At 36.5% G+C, this 16920-nt stretch overlaps 1 pseudogene; it reads left to right on the top strand.

Annotated features, from left to right (window-relative positions):
• Nucleotides 1–16024: 16024 nt before the first annotated feature.
• Nucleotides 16025–16563, top strand: LOC123600477 (annotated as a pseudogene).
• The last annotated feature ends 357 nt before the right edge of the window (nt 16564–16920 follow it).

Genomic DNA, 16920 nt, shown 5'->3' with positions numbered 1-16920 from the left:
GGCAGGGGTGGGTAGAATCCTCAAAGTACGTACTTTCAGAGAGCTGATCTGTATTGTAGAGGAGAAAAAAAAGAATTTCCCGTATACTTTTCTGAATTCCTATGCACACGGGAGACCGTAAAAAATGAGCAACTCTCCAAAGTGGCTTACAATTCTGGATTAAATATCATCTTAATAGGAAAAGAGGAAGGAAATGTAGGCTTCCTGGGGAGAGCAAATGATTTTTAGAAAAGATAAATAGACCCTTAGAAGAATAGATGGAAGGTATAATAGTCTGTGACAAAGTGTCTGGATGGGGTGTCGACACTTCTAGTTTCCTTCTCTGTGATAAGATTCAATCTTCCCTAGTGATGAAACTGTAGTGGAGAGGCTCTATAACAACTGAGTTCCTTTTGTGGGACCTTTTTTAGGCAGCCATGGGAAGTCCAGAAAGCTTTTCCCTGAATTTGCTGTTTTTCAAATGCCTATGGCTCAAAATAATCAATAAGCCAAAGTGGCCTGTTTTGGGTAGCATATTCTACTATCCTTCAGGATTACTGAGATTGATCATTTGTCCCCTCACCTGCAGCTCAAACCCGTATGTGTGCAACATTTTATGCAAGGAAGAGGCTCACAGAAGGAGAGGAGGGATTGCAGCAATAGAAAATTTCCTGTAAGCTATGTTTCTACTTAAACACTGAGACTGCCTATTTTATACCATCTTTATCAGCACCGAGTCAACTTTCTTCTTGAACAACAAAAACAAAAATATTATGAAAAGAATTAAGAATCATAAAGCAAAGATTGCAGAGGAACTGATACATAAACTGTTATTTCCAAAGGGGAAAAACAATCTTCAGTGTGTCAGCCAAGATCGACAGGTGAGTGGCTGAAAATCCCATTGAACGCAGTCTCTATGTTTAGATTCAAACATAATAAATATCTGTACTTTTCAGAGATGAATTGCCTTTTTAGCATTATACAATAATTAGCATAAAATAAAGAAAAGATCGAAGAAGCTGGAAATTTGGATTCCCTAAAATTGATTTACATTTGAAAAGAAGAGAAATGTGTGCAGAAGGAGGACTCATTATAAAATCTTTTGGGGAGCCTGTTTGGCTCAGGTCATGATCCCAGGGTCGTGGACTCAAGCCCCAAGTTGGGCTCTGCTACTGGGCGTGGAGCCTGGTTAGGATTCTCTTTCTCTCTCTCTCTCACTCTCTCTCTCTCTCTCTTTCCCTCTACCCCTCTTGCCCTGCTCAGACACACTCCTTCACTCTCTAAAATACAACTTAAAAGAATTTTTTAAAAAGAATCTCTTACCCTGCAATTTTTAAGTATTACTCCTAAATAAGTGATGAAGCATTTATTTTAATGCAAAAGCAAACAGCATCCTATTGAAAAATCCAGAAGCAGCAGAGCAAAGTGAAAAGAGCACTGGACCTGACATACCAGTTTCCAGGCATTGCTTCTTTCTACTGCTCACTTTCCCAAGGCTTCACACAAGTCATTACCCTCACTGCACCCCTGTGTCTGTGTATAGGTGAGGTTTACGTGAAGAAAAAAAATAATGGGACAATGTATGGTAACATGCCTTGAAAACTGGAAAATTCTGTATGAACGTTAGGACAATTAGTAATGTTGTCCAAGAGGAGACTATTTATCTGTTTATAGAAAATAAGCATGGAATATCAAATCTCCAAATCATGTAGGTGCTGCTTGGACGTATAAAATTAACCATGTTGATCAAATACCTACAAAGTTAAGAAACAATATCAGGCATTTTATAGACTGGGCAGGGGAGAAGATGGCGGGATGCACAGAGTATGCCATTTCAAGGAGCTGATTCGCATTTCTGAGATTTCTGATTTCCCCTCTCTGCAGTCTAGAGTTCCAAGAACATTTAACTCTTTTGACAAAGATTTGTTTCTCATCCAGATTTTAGGATCCTTCTCTTAGGCACATCTGTGCACTTCCTTGTAATATCCAGCTTCAGCAAAAAACCTACTAATTCAGTTTAACCAGAACCTCCCACGCTCAATATCTGATCACCCTCAATATCTGATTGGGTTAGTCATCCTCCCCAATCCCCCAGGTGACACCTGATTACCCCATCTTGTCCTCAGTAAGAATCCTGTTATATTGCTTTAGCCAATGTCCTCCTTAACCTTAATGTTTCCTCTTAGTAGTTTTCCATCCACTGACCCTACCCTGCTTCTTAGCCATAAAGTCTGACTTGCCCATGTTATATTTGGATTGAACCCAATTCTATATGAGGTCTCTTTTCCCCTATCGCAATAGTCCTGAATAAAATCTGTTTTTACCTCTGTAACTAATGACTAGCTCTAGTTTTTCTTTGTAACCATGCAATCTAAAGATCTGTTTGGGAGCAAGTGAACATTCACATCAGGTGATAAATAGGCTTAGTCAAAATTATGCAATATGGCCTATGAGCAGCCTGGAATTTATGAACACTTGAAAATGAGCAGTGCCTTTAGAAATGCTCCTGAATAAATTGAGAGGACAGGATTGACTTCTCAGCAACCAACTCAAGCCATTTAACTGCTTCTGGAAGTTTTTGAGCAATAAATACATCTATGAAAAATATGGCAGAAAAAAAGAGAAATTATCGATATAAAGGAAAACTGCAGGGCATCTATTAGAGGTAGGGTCTACCCCACCCAAATGAGAGGTGGGGATCAGATGGCAAGACATCAGAATAGAAGTACTTTGAAGAAAAACATAATAGAACAGCAGTGGATAAAATATCTGGGAGGTACTATATTTTGTGCTACAGGATCTGAATAGAAAATAAATCTTCCCCTAAAGGAGCCCTTAGTGCAGGTTTGATTTGCATTATTAAAGGAAAACCCTGCCATTCTCTTGCCTTTTTAATCACTGGTTTCAGCCTCTTTAACTTGACAGGGATCTCTCAGTTGCAGCAAATTACCCCAAGTCAACCCAACTTTAGGAATAAAGGGAATTTCCTGGCTTTCATTATATGGACCTCAAGCTTGAAAACATTCAAGGATATTTAGATGCAGGAGGTCAAGAGATACCTTCTGGATTCATGCGGGTTTCTTTGTCTTTCCTCTTTGTCAGCTTCTGTAACAGGTAGGCTATCTCTCCATAGAAAAGTTAAATCCCTGCTAAGCATTCCTGAAACACATTCTCAAAATTTAGCAACTCCAGGAGTAAAAAACTATCCTGTCATTTTTCAGTAATTCTTGCAAAAAATTTTGGATTCAAACTGATGTACTGTGCAAAAAAGAAAGAAAGTTTGAGAAAGAAAATCAGAGGTACTAAGTCCTTCTTCTCATTCCCATCAGGCTGTCTAATGTTTCTGATTCCAATTTACAACGTGTTGGTTCTTTCCTCATACCAGCAAACAGTTCTCCAACAGCAGCTGGATGTCCTGCAATTTCACTCTCTGACACAACCTACCTGGCACATAGCATTAGATTTCACAGGCTAAAGGCTCAGCCCTACAAGACTGCACCCCCCAACCCACGCTTCAGAAGCCAATTTGTGTGTCCACGTTGTCACCTGTGCTTCTGAACAACTAACTATAGATTGGACTATCCAATGACTCCCACCTTACATTTGATTAATTTGCTAGAGCATCTCACAGAATGCAGGGAAACATTTTACTTACCAGATTACAGGTTGATCGTATAAGTGAGTTACTTCGAAACAGCCAGATGAAAGATGCATACGGTAAGGTATGTGAAAAGGGCAGAGATTCCACGACCTCTCCTAATACACTAGTATCCTCAAATCTCCGTGTGTTTACCAACCTGCAAGCTTTCCAAACCCCATCTTTCTGGGGTTTTATGAAGGCTTCATTACATAGCCATGACTGATTAAATCATTGGCTGTTGTTGATCCATTCAACCTCTAACCCATCTTCTCTCCCAGGAGGTCAGAAGGATGGAACTGAAACTACCAACCTTCCAAACATAGGTTGGTTCCCATGGCAAACCAACCCCATCCTTAGATAGATCCAAAAGTCACCTCATTAACATTAAACTCAGATGTGGTTGAAAGGGGTTTGTTACAAATATCAAGACACCTCTATCATTCTTTTCACTTAAGAAATTCCAAAGGTTTTAGGAACTCTGTGCAGGAATGGGATATGAAGACCAAATATATCTGTTTTATAATAAATCGCAATATAACCCTGGTCTTTTTTTTTTCTTTCCTCTGTTGAGATGAGTAATAAACGCAAATAGTTCAGCCAAATATTATGTTTCTGGTAGTCACTGGATGTAGGGTATTGACACTGTAGAGAAAAAATAAAATTACACTGACTTTGTAATATTTAATTGTCTTAATGGTTGTGATTTCATCACTAGTCAGAGACCCTTAATTTTATTTCTGATCAAGTAATTATGCGTCTTCCTTTGTTACTTCACAGAGTGTCTCTGAAACATGTGTCATCACCATATCGTTTATTCACAAAAAAATTAATGCATATTTGTGTGCAAAATATATCATAAGCCCCCAGGTACTTAGTAAGTATATAGTAAAAGGCTAAAATGTAAGAGGATATTAGATGAGAAATTACATAATATAGAGGAAGGCCAATTTTAAGTGGTGTTTTTTTTTTTAATGTTTATTTATTTTTGAGAGAGAGAGAAACAGAGACAGAGCGAGCAGGGGAGGGGCAGAGAGAAAGGGGGAGACACAGAATCCAAAGCAGGCTCCAGGCTCTCAGCTGTCAGCACAAAGACTGACCGGGGGCTTGAACCCACAGACTGTGAGATCATGACCTGAGCCGAAGTCAGATGCTTAACCGACTGAGCCACCCAGGTGCCCCAAGGAAGGCCAATTTTTTAAAAATCAAAAGAAAAAGTTCTGATCTAATTTTCTTTCAATACTGTTTGAAAACGTTTCTTATTTAGATTTTTACATTTCATTTCTTTCTTCAAAGCAGATAACAAAGAAGCAAATACTTCAAATCCTGTGTCAATAGAAAACCTCAATACACTGCCAAGACAGAATGAATATACTCAAAGATGTAGTCTAAGTAAAAATATTAATGTGCTTTTGATGAATTGCACTACTATTAATTTTTATGGCTTAATTTGACCTAATATCAAGAATATAATTGGATAATTGGCCTAAATAAATAAGAGATGGCTTCAAGCTTTGATTCTTACTAAGAATAAATTATTTCCTAATTTTTCCATTTTTCTTCCACACAAAAAATAAACAGCTACTTCTGAGAACTATTTCATAAATAGCTGTTGTCATATATATTATTTTTAGTGGAGTTAGTACTTATTGCAATTTTAAAACAATAATTTCAAAATGCTAATCCTTGAAATGCACTGAGAAAATTTTGAGGGCTAAATATTTGAGCATTACATTCTCATAGAAACAGTCCTATTGTCCTTGTATAACATCAAGATGAACAGAGTCTTGACAATGTAATATATTTTCATTATACTTTTAATTACAGTTAGTTGTTAATTAAGGACACCTTATACTGAACAGCAGCCATCTGACAAGATTAAAGGGGAAATAATTGGTGTCAGTAGATAAGAACTTTGTCAATATGAGCATAGCTGTAAGTAATTTATGACATATTGAAAAATAATCATAGCATAACAAACAATTCTGGTAATAAAAACATGTTGGTTGGAAGTTGACATCAACTTGTATATTGGGAAGAAATTCTATAGCTTTGCCTATATGCCCAGTTATGACCTTGTTGAATCAATTGAATTGCACTGATGACGCAATGAGTGGCAAAAAGTAATTTGGGTCACTGCACTGACAGAATCTCCATAGTTTTAAGTTCTCCTTGAAAGTTAGTTTGGCCAACATAATGGATATGATAGTTTTCATCTTGAATTAAATGTCATTTTGGCTTCAAAAATTAGTTGACTTGAGTTTTTTGCAAAGGTTCAGCACATGATATGGCGTAAGAACTTTCTTGATCCCAGTAGAGGGAAGAAAAGGGGTAAGCAGATGTTAGATAAGTTGTAATGTATTTTCATAAAAATGGAAGAACAGAACTTAAGGCATGGTTTAAGTCTGTTAGCTGGTTGTAGAAATTTTGCAGGTTCTCAAGACCTCAATAATAAGAATTAATAGATTTTTATTTCAAGAATTTCTAATTATATGACTCAGCTATCAGCTCATGCTGCTGCTTCCTATTTCATTACCAACCTGTTTATAATTTATTATATTAGATTCGTCTTGACCTAGGCTCAAGATTACTTTGTGACAGACATACTTTTTCCACCTTGGCTGATGATAACTGGCCAGCTCTCTCTAAGGGGCTCTTAGTTCCAATTACCGAGATCAGATGTGATAAGCCAAAATTACACTTTTATTAGATCCAGTGGGTTATAAATCACTCTTTAAAGCCCAAACCATTGTTCTGTACTTTCTGTTCCTTTATAGTGACTAGAAAATGGTGATGACCAGAGGAAGTTTAGGTGTCATTGGATGAAAAATATGGCAGAACTTCTCCCTTGGCCCTCAACCAGTCACTTCTGGGTGGTTACATAAAGAAGAAATAAAATTTCATACTGTTTAACCATATTTTTGCAGGTCTGGAGGAGGTAGCTTGATAATTTACACTATCTAATTCAGAGAATTTACACTATAGCTAGAAGTGAAATACTGATATAACAACAACCACAAAAACTAAAATGTGTGCCCTTCACTTTAGTATCAGAGAATAGGTGATAAAGAAACACACAAAAAAGTGACCTCTAAGTACCGAGGTAAAACCACTAAGTGTTGAGGTAAAACAATTTAGTAAAACCACCCTGTGCTATAACTTGAAAAGCATTTATGCAGTCACAACTATTAGAGACTATTACTCTAAGGAAACAGTTAGACAAAGGTAGACTTATAGGAGAGATGGAATGAAATCAAGTTTCCACAAGGAAGAATCACTCTCTATATTCTTATGAATAAGAGTTCTAAAAACCTCATTGGCTGGACTTCTGCTTATAACTATTCTTATTCCACATTAAACAGTTCTTAAATTTCACCAGAATTTACTATTTACCACAATAACACATTGAGGCATTCAGAGCAAGTAATATTCCTATTTTCACAAATGCAGTTACAATTGGTCAAGGTCTAGGTCCTACTAATGTCATATTCAAGATGAGACCTAGTGTTTGTGACTCTTAGTTCAGTGTTCTTCCAATAATTGTACATTATAAAATAAGGATTCAATTATTTTTATTAGCCATCCTATGTTTTCTGGCATAAATCTTTAATTAATCAGTGTCTACATTTGGACATCTGTCTGTAACATGTTAATATCCACTAGAAAGCATCCAAGTACAAAAAGCACTGACAACTAAGTAGACAAATTATCTCAGACAGTTGATGTCAGTTATCGTCTGTCTTTAGCCAACATCGTTCTGCCTTGATGCACACATATGAACTAAAAAGACCTAGTTATAGGAATGGAGGCTACACATAAGCCCAATATCAGGGACTCTACTTCCCAAGACTAATCTAATCATCATTATTGCCTAATGTCTGAAATGCCAGCAACAGAGAGCCTTGTGAAGTCTTCATATGATATCATATCTTTTTTCTTTTTCCTTTTCTTTTTTTTTTTTTAATATTTTTAACTTTGAGAGAGAGATAGAGTGTGAGCAGAGGAGGGGCAGAGAGAGAGGGAGACACAGAATCTGAAGCAGGCTCCAGGTTCTGAGCTGTCAGCACAGAGCCCGAGGTGGGGCTCGAACCCATGAGCCGTGAGATTATGACCTGAGCCGAAGTCAGACACTTAGCCGACTGAGCCACCCAGGTGCCTCCATGTGATATCATTTCTTGACTAGACCAAGTGGAAAGTTGATTTCTCTAGAGCCCTTCCTTGGAAAGAACAGAATTACAAAAAACAAAAAAACCAAAAAACACCACACACACACACACACACACACACACACACACACACACACTTATTCTGGGTAATGGATTTGTTTTTTCTATCCCCTGGACTTTGACTTCCAATTTCTGAAGGCTTACCCACTACTTGATGCACTGGAATGGGATCCCACATCACATCGCAGGACACTAGGGCACTCACTTTCAGCAAAGAAGGTGTGGGTGTGGGATTATGATTGGGAGATCCATTTTCATATTGCATTCATCACCTGATAGATTGTTGGGACAGCCTGCTGAAAGCACAGCTGATTTTCCCCTTTAGGGTGATACTCTGAAAGGATAAGATACTATCCTTCAGGACTCTGACTATATATTCAATACAAAAAAAAAATGTTACCCAGTAGAAAAAATACACTCACATTTAGAAACCAAGTGAGGAAGCTGAGTGGTCTCATTATCATTCCTGATGACCTACGAGGGATTTGATGTTTTCTGTCTCCACAACTCTGGACCCTGTAGGATCAGAAATCCTGATCTTTAGAAGGAAATTACTTTCACATAGGATACATAAAAGTATCTTATGTAACTATAATTACAAAATTCAGGGGCGTCCAGGTGGCTCAGTTAGTTAAGCATCCAACTCTTGACATCAGCTCAGGTCAAGAGGTCATGGTTTGTGAGTTCAAGTCCTGCCTCTGACTATATTGACAATGCAGACCATGCTTGAGATTCTCTCTCTCCTCTCTCTCCTCTCTCTCTGCCCCTCGTCAGCTTGAGTTCTCTCTCTCTCTCTCAAAATAAATAAACTTAAAATAAATAAATAAATAAAATAAAATAAAATCAGATGATTCCTGAGCATATAGGGTGCCTTCTGTTTCCAGGACCTCTACACAAGAAGAAGAATTACTCCCTAGGCAATGGTAATGGACCCCGACAATTATGAGAATGTAGCGCTGCTATTACACGAGACACAGAAAAAAATGCATGTTAAACTTGGTTGTTCCATTTGGATGCGTCTTACTACACTTTTGACCAATTATAACTATAAATATATAACAACAGCCATTTTCTGAGAAGAACAGAGGATCCGGGCTCAGACTCCTTTGAAAGCAGGGTCTAGGTAACTTCGCCATGCAAGATACTAAGGCCACAGAGATAGTAGCTCAGAGTGTTGGGAAATTAGAAATCGGTAGTGAAAGAGGGAGACAGTAAGCATCATTTTGAGCCCTGAGACCAGCCGTAATTTGTCCAGTTAATGTCTATTTTGTATGGTTCTCCTCAGAAAGAAAGGTCCATTTGCATCCTTGAGCAGCAGCTCTCCTAATGAATATGGAAAAGTCAATAAAAAATGCTAGATCTTTCCAAGCCAGGTTTGCTGCCCAGCTGCAGTTTGTGAGGTCAGCAGACAGCCTCCAATTTCCAGATCTTTAAAGTCTGCCTCACCTGCAGACAGCTACCTTGTTTGGGGGAAGCCACATCCAGTGACAGAGGGTCAGGATAGATAAGCCCAGCCATTTCAGCTTCTGTAGTACACACTGATAGGCAATGCTCATTGCAGAGCAATGACTCCATTAAATTACTCATGGTGTTGACAGCCCTGCATTGCAATTAAACTTTTTTCTCTCATCAGCCTTACTGGTCCACCTTCCGTTTACACAATTTCATCTCTGGGGCACCTGGGTGGCTCAGTTGGTTGAGCGTTCGAGTTCGGCTCAGGTCATGATCACATGGTTCGTGGGTTTAAGCCCTGTGTTGGGCTCTGTGCTGACAGCTTAGAGCTTGGAGACTGCTTCAGATTCTGTCTCTCCCTCTTTCTCTGCCCCTCCTCCACTCATGCTCTTTCTCTCTGTTTCTCAAAAATAAATAAACATTAAAAAATGTAAAAAAAAAAAAAAAATATATATATATATATATATATATATATATATATATATACCTGTTCATCTCTAATAAGCTTTTTGAACCTGTATGCATCTGGAGAACCCAATGTGCAAGACATGACTAATAGTATTTCTGCCCCCACTCACCATTAACTACTCCCCTCCACAGTTTTCTTTATTATGAAGTTGATCAGAAAACAGAAACAAAACTTTGAAGAATCATCCTTGGTGACTTTTTTCCTCTCATACTCCGAAAATATTTGGTTTGCTATCTCTTCAAAATTATCCACAATCTTACCGCTGATAATTATTTCCAAAAGTATCATATAAGTCCAAGTTACAACCATCTCTTGCCTATATTATTATAGTAGCCTCCTAACTAGTTTCTCTGCATTGACACAATGAAAATAGTGATCAGTTCACAATATAACTTAGATCTTGCCACTTTTCGGCTGAAAACCCTGCAATCAAGGTAATCAAAAAATGGGACAATGCTGCAGAAAATTTTGCCTTTCATTATTGGCTTAGTCTACCACATTATTTTATGTTCTGATAACTAAAGTTGCATTTGTGTAACGAAACTCAAATTGAACACACAGATGCATAATGTGGGGAGAGGGAGGGGATATAGTCATAGAGATCAAATAGAGTAGTAGATATAGATACTTACTAATTCATTGGCCCAGCTTCAGAAGTGACCCCTTTATAACCTGAAAAGCAAAGACTGTAATTCTTCATTTCACAGTTATTAGTTCTCCAAAAATCATTATTTCCCAGGTTATAATCCTTGTAGCTACCTTAGAATTAAAAAAAAGTATCTTAAAGATGTCACAGAGGAAGTTCATTAGTCCTAGAAGTTAAATGCCACCTGAAAGCTCACAATATAATTTAGAATGAGATCCAGAATTAAATCAGAATTGATGATTTCCATTAGGCAACACCTTGTCTTCAGGCATACAGCCCAAATTAACATTGGATGGAACAAATGACTTATCTGTTCAGATTGACCTCTATCACCATGGACCATATACTTAAGTTGATAATGTTTTCCCCAAAGAACCTAAGTCTTCATGTACTTTATTCTCATTTGTGAACATCACTGTATAATATCCAAATATGAAGTCAAATTTTAAAAATGAATGTATGGAATAAAACTTTCAATAATAGCAAGAGCTTGAACTAGAGACCATAAAGAATCCATGGTGAATAGAGTCTTCATTATTATATATCATTTGTGGCTATGAAATTGATTGACAAGTTGAACAAAAGATTATTTTGGCTATATCAATTTGATCATCTTTCTTTCTGAAAGCATTTTCTATATTCTACCCTAAAGTAATAAGGTCACTAGAGGCTCTGATCTGGAATCAGTACAGCTCATTCATCACATTTAGCCCTTTAGTCTACCCAGATGTAAAATGATGTAGTTCAAACATGGGAATGATGGTGTTTTCATTTGTTTAAATGAAATTCATGCTAAAACAATTGGTGATAATAATGATACAAAAAAGAAGATGAAGGGGGGATCAGAAGAAGCAAAAGGGGAGGGAGAAAGAGGAGTAATATTCATTTTATTTTTATTTTTTAATTTTTTGTTTACTTATTTTGAGAGAGACAGAGCGAGTGGGGGAGGAGCAGAGAGAGGGAGAGAGAAAGGATGCCAAGTAGGCGCAGCACTGGAGCCTAACGCGGGGGCTCAAACTCATGAAACTGTGAGATCATGACCTGAGCTTAAACCAAGTGTCAGGCTCTCAACCAACTTAGCCACCCAGGTGCCCCAACACTTTAAAGACTGGTTCCCACCATGAGCCATATTCAATGGTAAATATTGCAAATAGAGCATATCTAGTACTCACAATAAACTTACTTCTAATGACTTCATTTTAGATATGAAAAAAATAAGGATCAGGGACTTTTAAAGTAACTTTTCAAAGTCAAAACGACATTAAGTGTCAAAAACCAGAATTCAAACACATAACAGCTTATTTTCTAAAACAACTTAATTTGATCCCACACAGCTTGATTTATTCATTAGTGCATTATATTTGCCCAATATAACCTATTAAATGATAGATATTTAAGTACAAAGTGGAGGATAATGCTATAAAATGAGAATGTGTTTCTTTGAATTTTAAATCTAAGTTTAATAAAAGATCAAAATACTATAGTTGGAAAAATCTAAATTTTAACTTTACTTAAATATCAAAATTAGATTAATATATTTTATTTTCCTGTATAACCAAAAGCATCTTTATTTATAATTTCATAAATAGTTTTTATAATTTAGCTATGAAAGAAAATCATTAATCTCAGTGTCTGAACTAATTTATCCTATGTTCTATTTCTTTGTACTTTTGCTTTTTCTGAATTTATTCACCTCATTAAATTGAAACTTTAGTTTGAATTTCATTTTTTTAAGATCAAAAGCAACACATAGACTTTGTGGATCTTGTTGACTATTTGGAAGAGAGGGCACAGATCTCAACTTACTAATGCATTCTCTAATGGCATTCCATAGTTTCAGATTATTATTGATAAAGGGTAAAATGCAAAAAAAGATTCAGATTAGATTTGCTTCATTAAATTAAAATTAGAGTTAATGAATGACTAGTTGATTGTGTTATCATTAATTTTATCATAATCTACAGATTTATAAAAAGGAAGTTACTTTTTTCCACATTTCTGCAAATTAGGATGAGTAAATTCAGGTTAATTATCAGGTGGTGGATTGGGGGCAGTATGCATTGTGGTTTACAGAAATAGCTTCCCTTTAAGCATAGTTATTCAGAAAGAAAAATTAAACACATTTTTCAAAAGCATATTTATTCAGTAATAATAATCCTAGTAAAAAAGTATACGCAATTAAATAATTTAAAAAGTTTCAACTCTGGAGATTCTCCACTATTCAAATTAGGTTTAGTGTAACTGTAGTCTAAGGCATTCTATGTTTTGATGTGTCTACAAACAGTGAAATAGTGAGCCTATGACTCATGATGTATCTGGCTCAAGCAATTTGTCCATAAATTTCCAGCAAGATTCTTTGCCTACCTTCTGCTCTCCTAGTCTTTTTCCAAGTGACTTTTATTTTTTCAGTAATGATAAGCTAGGTGTTACTGATCACGATTTCATTGATCTCCCTCAGCTTGATCCTTGTCTAATTGAGAAAATAAAATCTTTTACTCTTATTTCCTATTTGCTTTCTCTGGAATTAACCATAGACCCACAGTAATTACAATAAATTCCAGGTCACATCTGTTTAAGCAAAATCTTTAATCCTTCACAGGCTGTCACAACTCTATACCATTTATGTTATATATATATATATATATATATATATATATATATATATATATATTCTCATTTGAGGATATTTGACTTCCTGGTGTTCTTTATTCTTTACCAGTCATCCATATTAAGGTGCTCAAATGGTTACTCTTGTGGAATAGGCAATTATTATTCAAGATGGGATAAATCTGTTACAAGGTAGAAATGTATTATGTCTCCTATTATGGATCTCAACTTACTTAAAAACACACCCAATTAAATAGAGCATAATGAGATTTCTGAGTTGAATTCTGAAATGGTGTCTATACACACATAGCCATAACATTAAGGGAAGACTGCCACGTATACATAAGTCACATGTGTCATGATATTAGGGAGGCTATATATAGGCTATTTTCTACTAAATTGAGAGCATAATGTCAACATCGTTATTATATTCTGTCTACCTATTTTATTGCCTTTTATAAGTGCACTTAGAACAAGTAGATATATGAGTTGTTTACCTTATTTTTTTAACCTGCAAAACTCCTGTTTTTCTCTTTATTAGTAGAGAAATCTCATCTTTGACTCCATTTTTTAAAGTTATCAGGCAGTCATTGGCTGACACATCACATAATTCTTATGCTTTGTCTTTTTTATTTCTCTTTCAAAATACTTACCATCAGATATGGCTTAGACTCAGATTTTTATGCCAAAATGATCTTTTTAGCAAACAATGTAATTTTCTTTAGATTATTTACATTCTCAGCTTTTCATTTATCCATCTATGGTTTATTTTAACTACAAACTTACCAGTTATTCTTTATTATTAGAAAGGATAAAAATATCTATGAACCATTATTTCCGTCTTCCTAAATTAGAATCATAATAATTAAGAAGCCATTTACTAATTGGAAACATGGAACTAAATTTCAAAGACCCTTTTTTCTCTGTGTTCCAGACTCTAAATAGTAAAAATAGCAAAGTTGAACTAAGCAGGTTCTTTAATGTTACAAACGTCACTTTCCAACTTAGTCTCTTTTTCAACACAAATGGATAAGACCTTTTTTTTTTTTTTTGTTTAAGTTTTTAACTGCTGATTCCTTGAGTGCTTTGAAATGGAACCTGCCTATTCTGATACATCCATTTTCTTCTCCCTTATCTTTTCAGTTCTCTGGTGCTTAGGAATGTGTTATTTAGCCATCAGAATCTATCATTCTGCCCCCCCCCCCCCGCTTCTCAAGGACATGCAACTTTATGTGAAGCTGACAGTATTAATAATAAAGACAAGTTCTATTGCCATCCATTGGGTAACTACTTTATGGAGGCACAGCTAGGCATTTTGGATATATTCTTTCTAATATTCACAACAACCACACATGGTAAATTTCATGGTCTCTGTTTTATAGAAAAGTACAAAGAGGCTCCAGAGGTTATAAAACTTGCCTATGATTACATAGGTAATAATATAGACTGGATGTGAGCCCAGTCCATCTGTCTCCAGGACCCATTAAATTTTCATTAAGTAGGAGCTTCATTTTCTTAGGTTATGTCTTCATTTCTGTTCTTCACTTTTACCACCCACTATCTAAATTCTAATCTTTTAAGCTACATATATCCTATTTCTATATTTATATATCTATGTATCTATGTATCAATATACCATCTATTGGCAAACTTAAATTTATTCAGTAAAAAATGCTCACTGAAATATCTTCCTTTGGATGGGATAGAAGCTGTCTTCAGAATCAAGTTCTATAATCTGCATTTATAATTTCTTGTACCTAAATATCTGTCCCGAAAACATTGGCTGCATGTTTCCTGGACTACGGATCCATTTTCTAGATTTACTGTCTTTAATCTAAATGGTAGATTACTCTTGATTATTATCCTTGGCTACTTGCTTAGATTAAACAGAGTGCCTTACCTTTGATCCTCATAACCCTTTGCTTCAACATTTTCTTCTTGATGAAAAAGAGATTAGAATAATGACAAAGGTTTTGACTTTTATAGACAGACCTGAATTTGAACCTTAGCTTGGTAATTTATTAAGTGTATGCAAGATCCTTTATTTTACCTTATTCCAAAATTCAGCAAGTTTCTGATTCTCATTCCGATGTTATACCTACACTATGCCAACTAACATTGTTTGGCTTGGTTTTTAATTTATTTCTGAAATACAAACGAACAAAAACAGATCACCCATTTCTCCTATGCTCTAACACTGGCAACTATCAACCTGTTCTGTGTCACTTTGACCTTGCTTTTTTTGTTTAATTAATTTATCTTTAGATTCCACATATAAGAGAGACTATATGGTATTTGTCTTTTTTTGTCTGACTTCACTTAGCATAATTCCCTTGAGGTCCATCCATGTTGTAGTAAATGGCAAGATTTCATCCTTTTTTATGGCTGAATAATATTCCATTGTTTATGTATACCATTCATCCATCAGTGGACACTTAGGTTACTTCATACGTTGGCTATTCTAAGTAATGTTGCAATAAACATGGGGGTCCATATATCTTTTCAAGTTAGTATTTTATTTTTCTTTGGATAAATACCCAGAAGTAGAATTGCTGGATGATATGGCAGTTTTATTTCCAATTTTTGAGAAAGATCCATACTGTTTTCTGTAGTGGCTGCACCAATTTACATTCCCACCAACCATGAGTGTGTTCCCCTTTCCCCACAACCTTGCCAACATTTATTATTTCTTGTCATTTTGATACTAGCCATTCTAACAGGTAAGTAAAATTTATTCCAGAGATGTAAGAGTGGTCCAATGGTTGCAAATAAATCAATGTGATACATCACATTAACAAGAGAAAAGATAAAAACCATGTAACTATCTCAATAGATATAGAAAAAGCATTTGACAAAATATCAGATCCATTCATGATTTAAAACAACAACAACAACAACAACAACAACCTCTCAACAAGAAAGTAGCAGAAAGAGAAATTAAGACAACAATCACACGTCTGTGCTGAGTTCTGCCGCCCGGGCCTTAGCAGTACTCCTAGTCTTGCCCCATGAGCACCACTGGGGAAAACAAGGCCAGCTCCACAGGGACGGCGGCGGGGTGGGGGGGACCTAGGGCTGGAGCTGTGGCAGGGGGCACGTGACTGGGGTGGTGCTGGGCGCCTCCACTGTCTGCCAGGCACCGAGGTCGAGGGGGCTGGGTCTACTGGGGTTTACGTGCTGTGGAGCAGGACCAATGGAGAGGTGAAGGCAGTGATGTCCAGAAGCCTGTGATCGATTTCTTGATGCAGCTAGAGGATTACACGCCTATGATCCCAGATGCGGTGCCTAGTTACTACCTGCACGGCGCTGGCTCTGAGACCTTGGACCCAGGCATAATTCAGCTCATCTCCCTAGCTGCAGCTGCCCAGAAATCCATCTCAGATATTGCCAGTGATGCCCTACAGCACTGAAAAATGAAGGGCACAGCTTCCAGCAGCTCTGGAAGCAACAGCAAGGACCGCAAGCAGCACGCTAACCATGGAGGACTTGACCCCTGCAGTCAGCGGAGTATGGCATCGATGTGAAGAGGCCTCACTAGTTCACCTGAGCCACTGGACCTAAAGGCACTTGTTTGTCCCCTTGTCCCCACACCAGCCTATTTCCATAAAAAATTTATTGTGACACGGAAAAAATAAAAACACAATCCTGTTTAAAATTGCACCAAAAAGAATAAAATACCTAGAATAAACTTAACCAAGGAGGTGAAAGAGCTGTAATCTGAAAATTATAAAACATTGATGAAAGAAATTGAAGACAACTCAGGGAGTTTTTCATGAATCAAAAGTATGGAGATCAAAGTACACTTTGAGCTATAGAAATGTATGATGCCATCTTACTAATAAAATGGAATAATAAATGTATCATTGATATGAAGCCTGCATTAGTTTAGAAGCAGCGACTTGGT

Source organism: Leopardus geoffroyi, chromosome D1 (assembly GCF_018350155.1).
Source record: "Leopardus geoffroyi isolate Oge1 chromosome D1, O.geoffroyi_Oge1_pat1.0, whole genome shotgun sequence".
Classification (NCBI taxonomy): domain Eukaryota; kingdom Metazoa; phylum Chordata; class Mammalia; order Carnivora; family Felidae; genus Leopardus; species Leopardus geoffroyi.
Note: the sequence above shows the minus strand (reverse complement) of the source record. Positions and strands in the feature narration are given on the sequence as shown.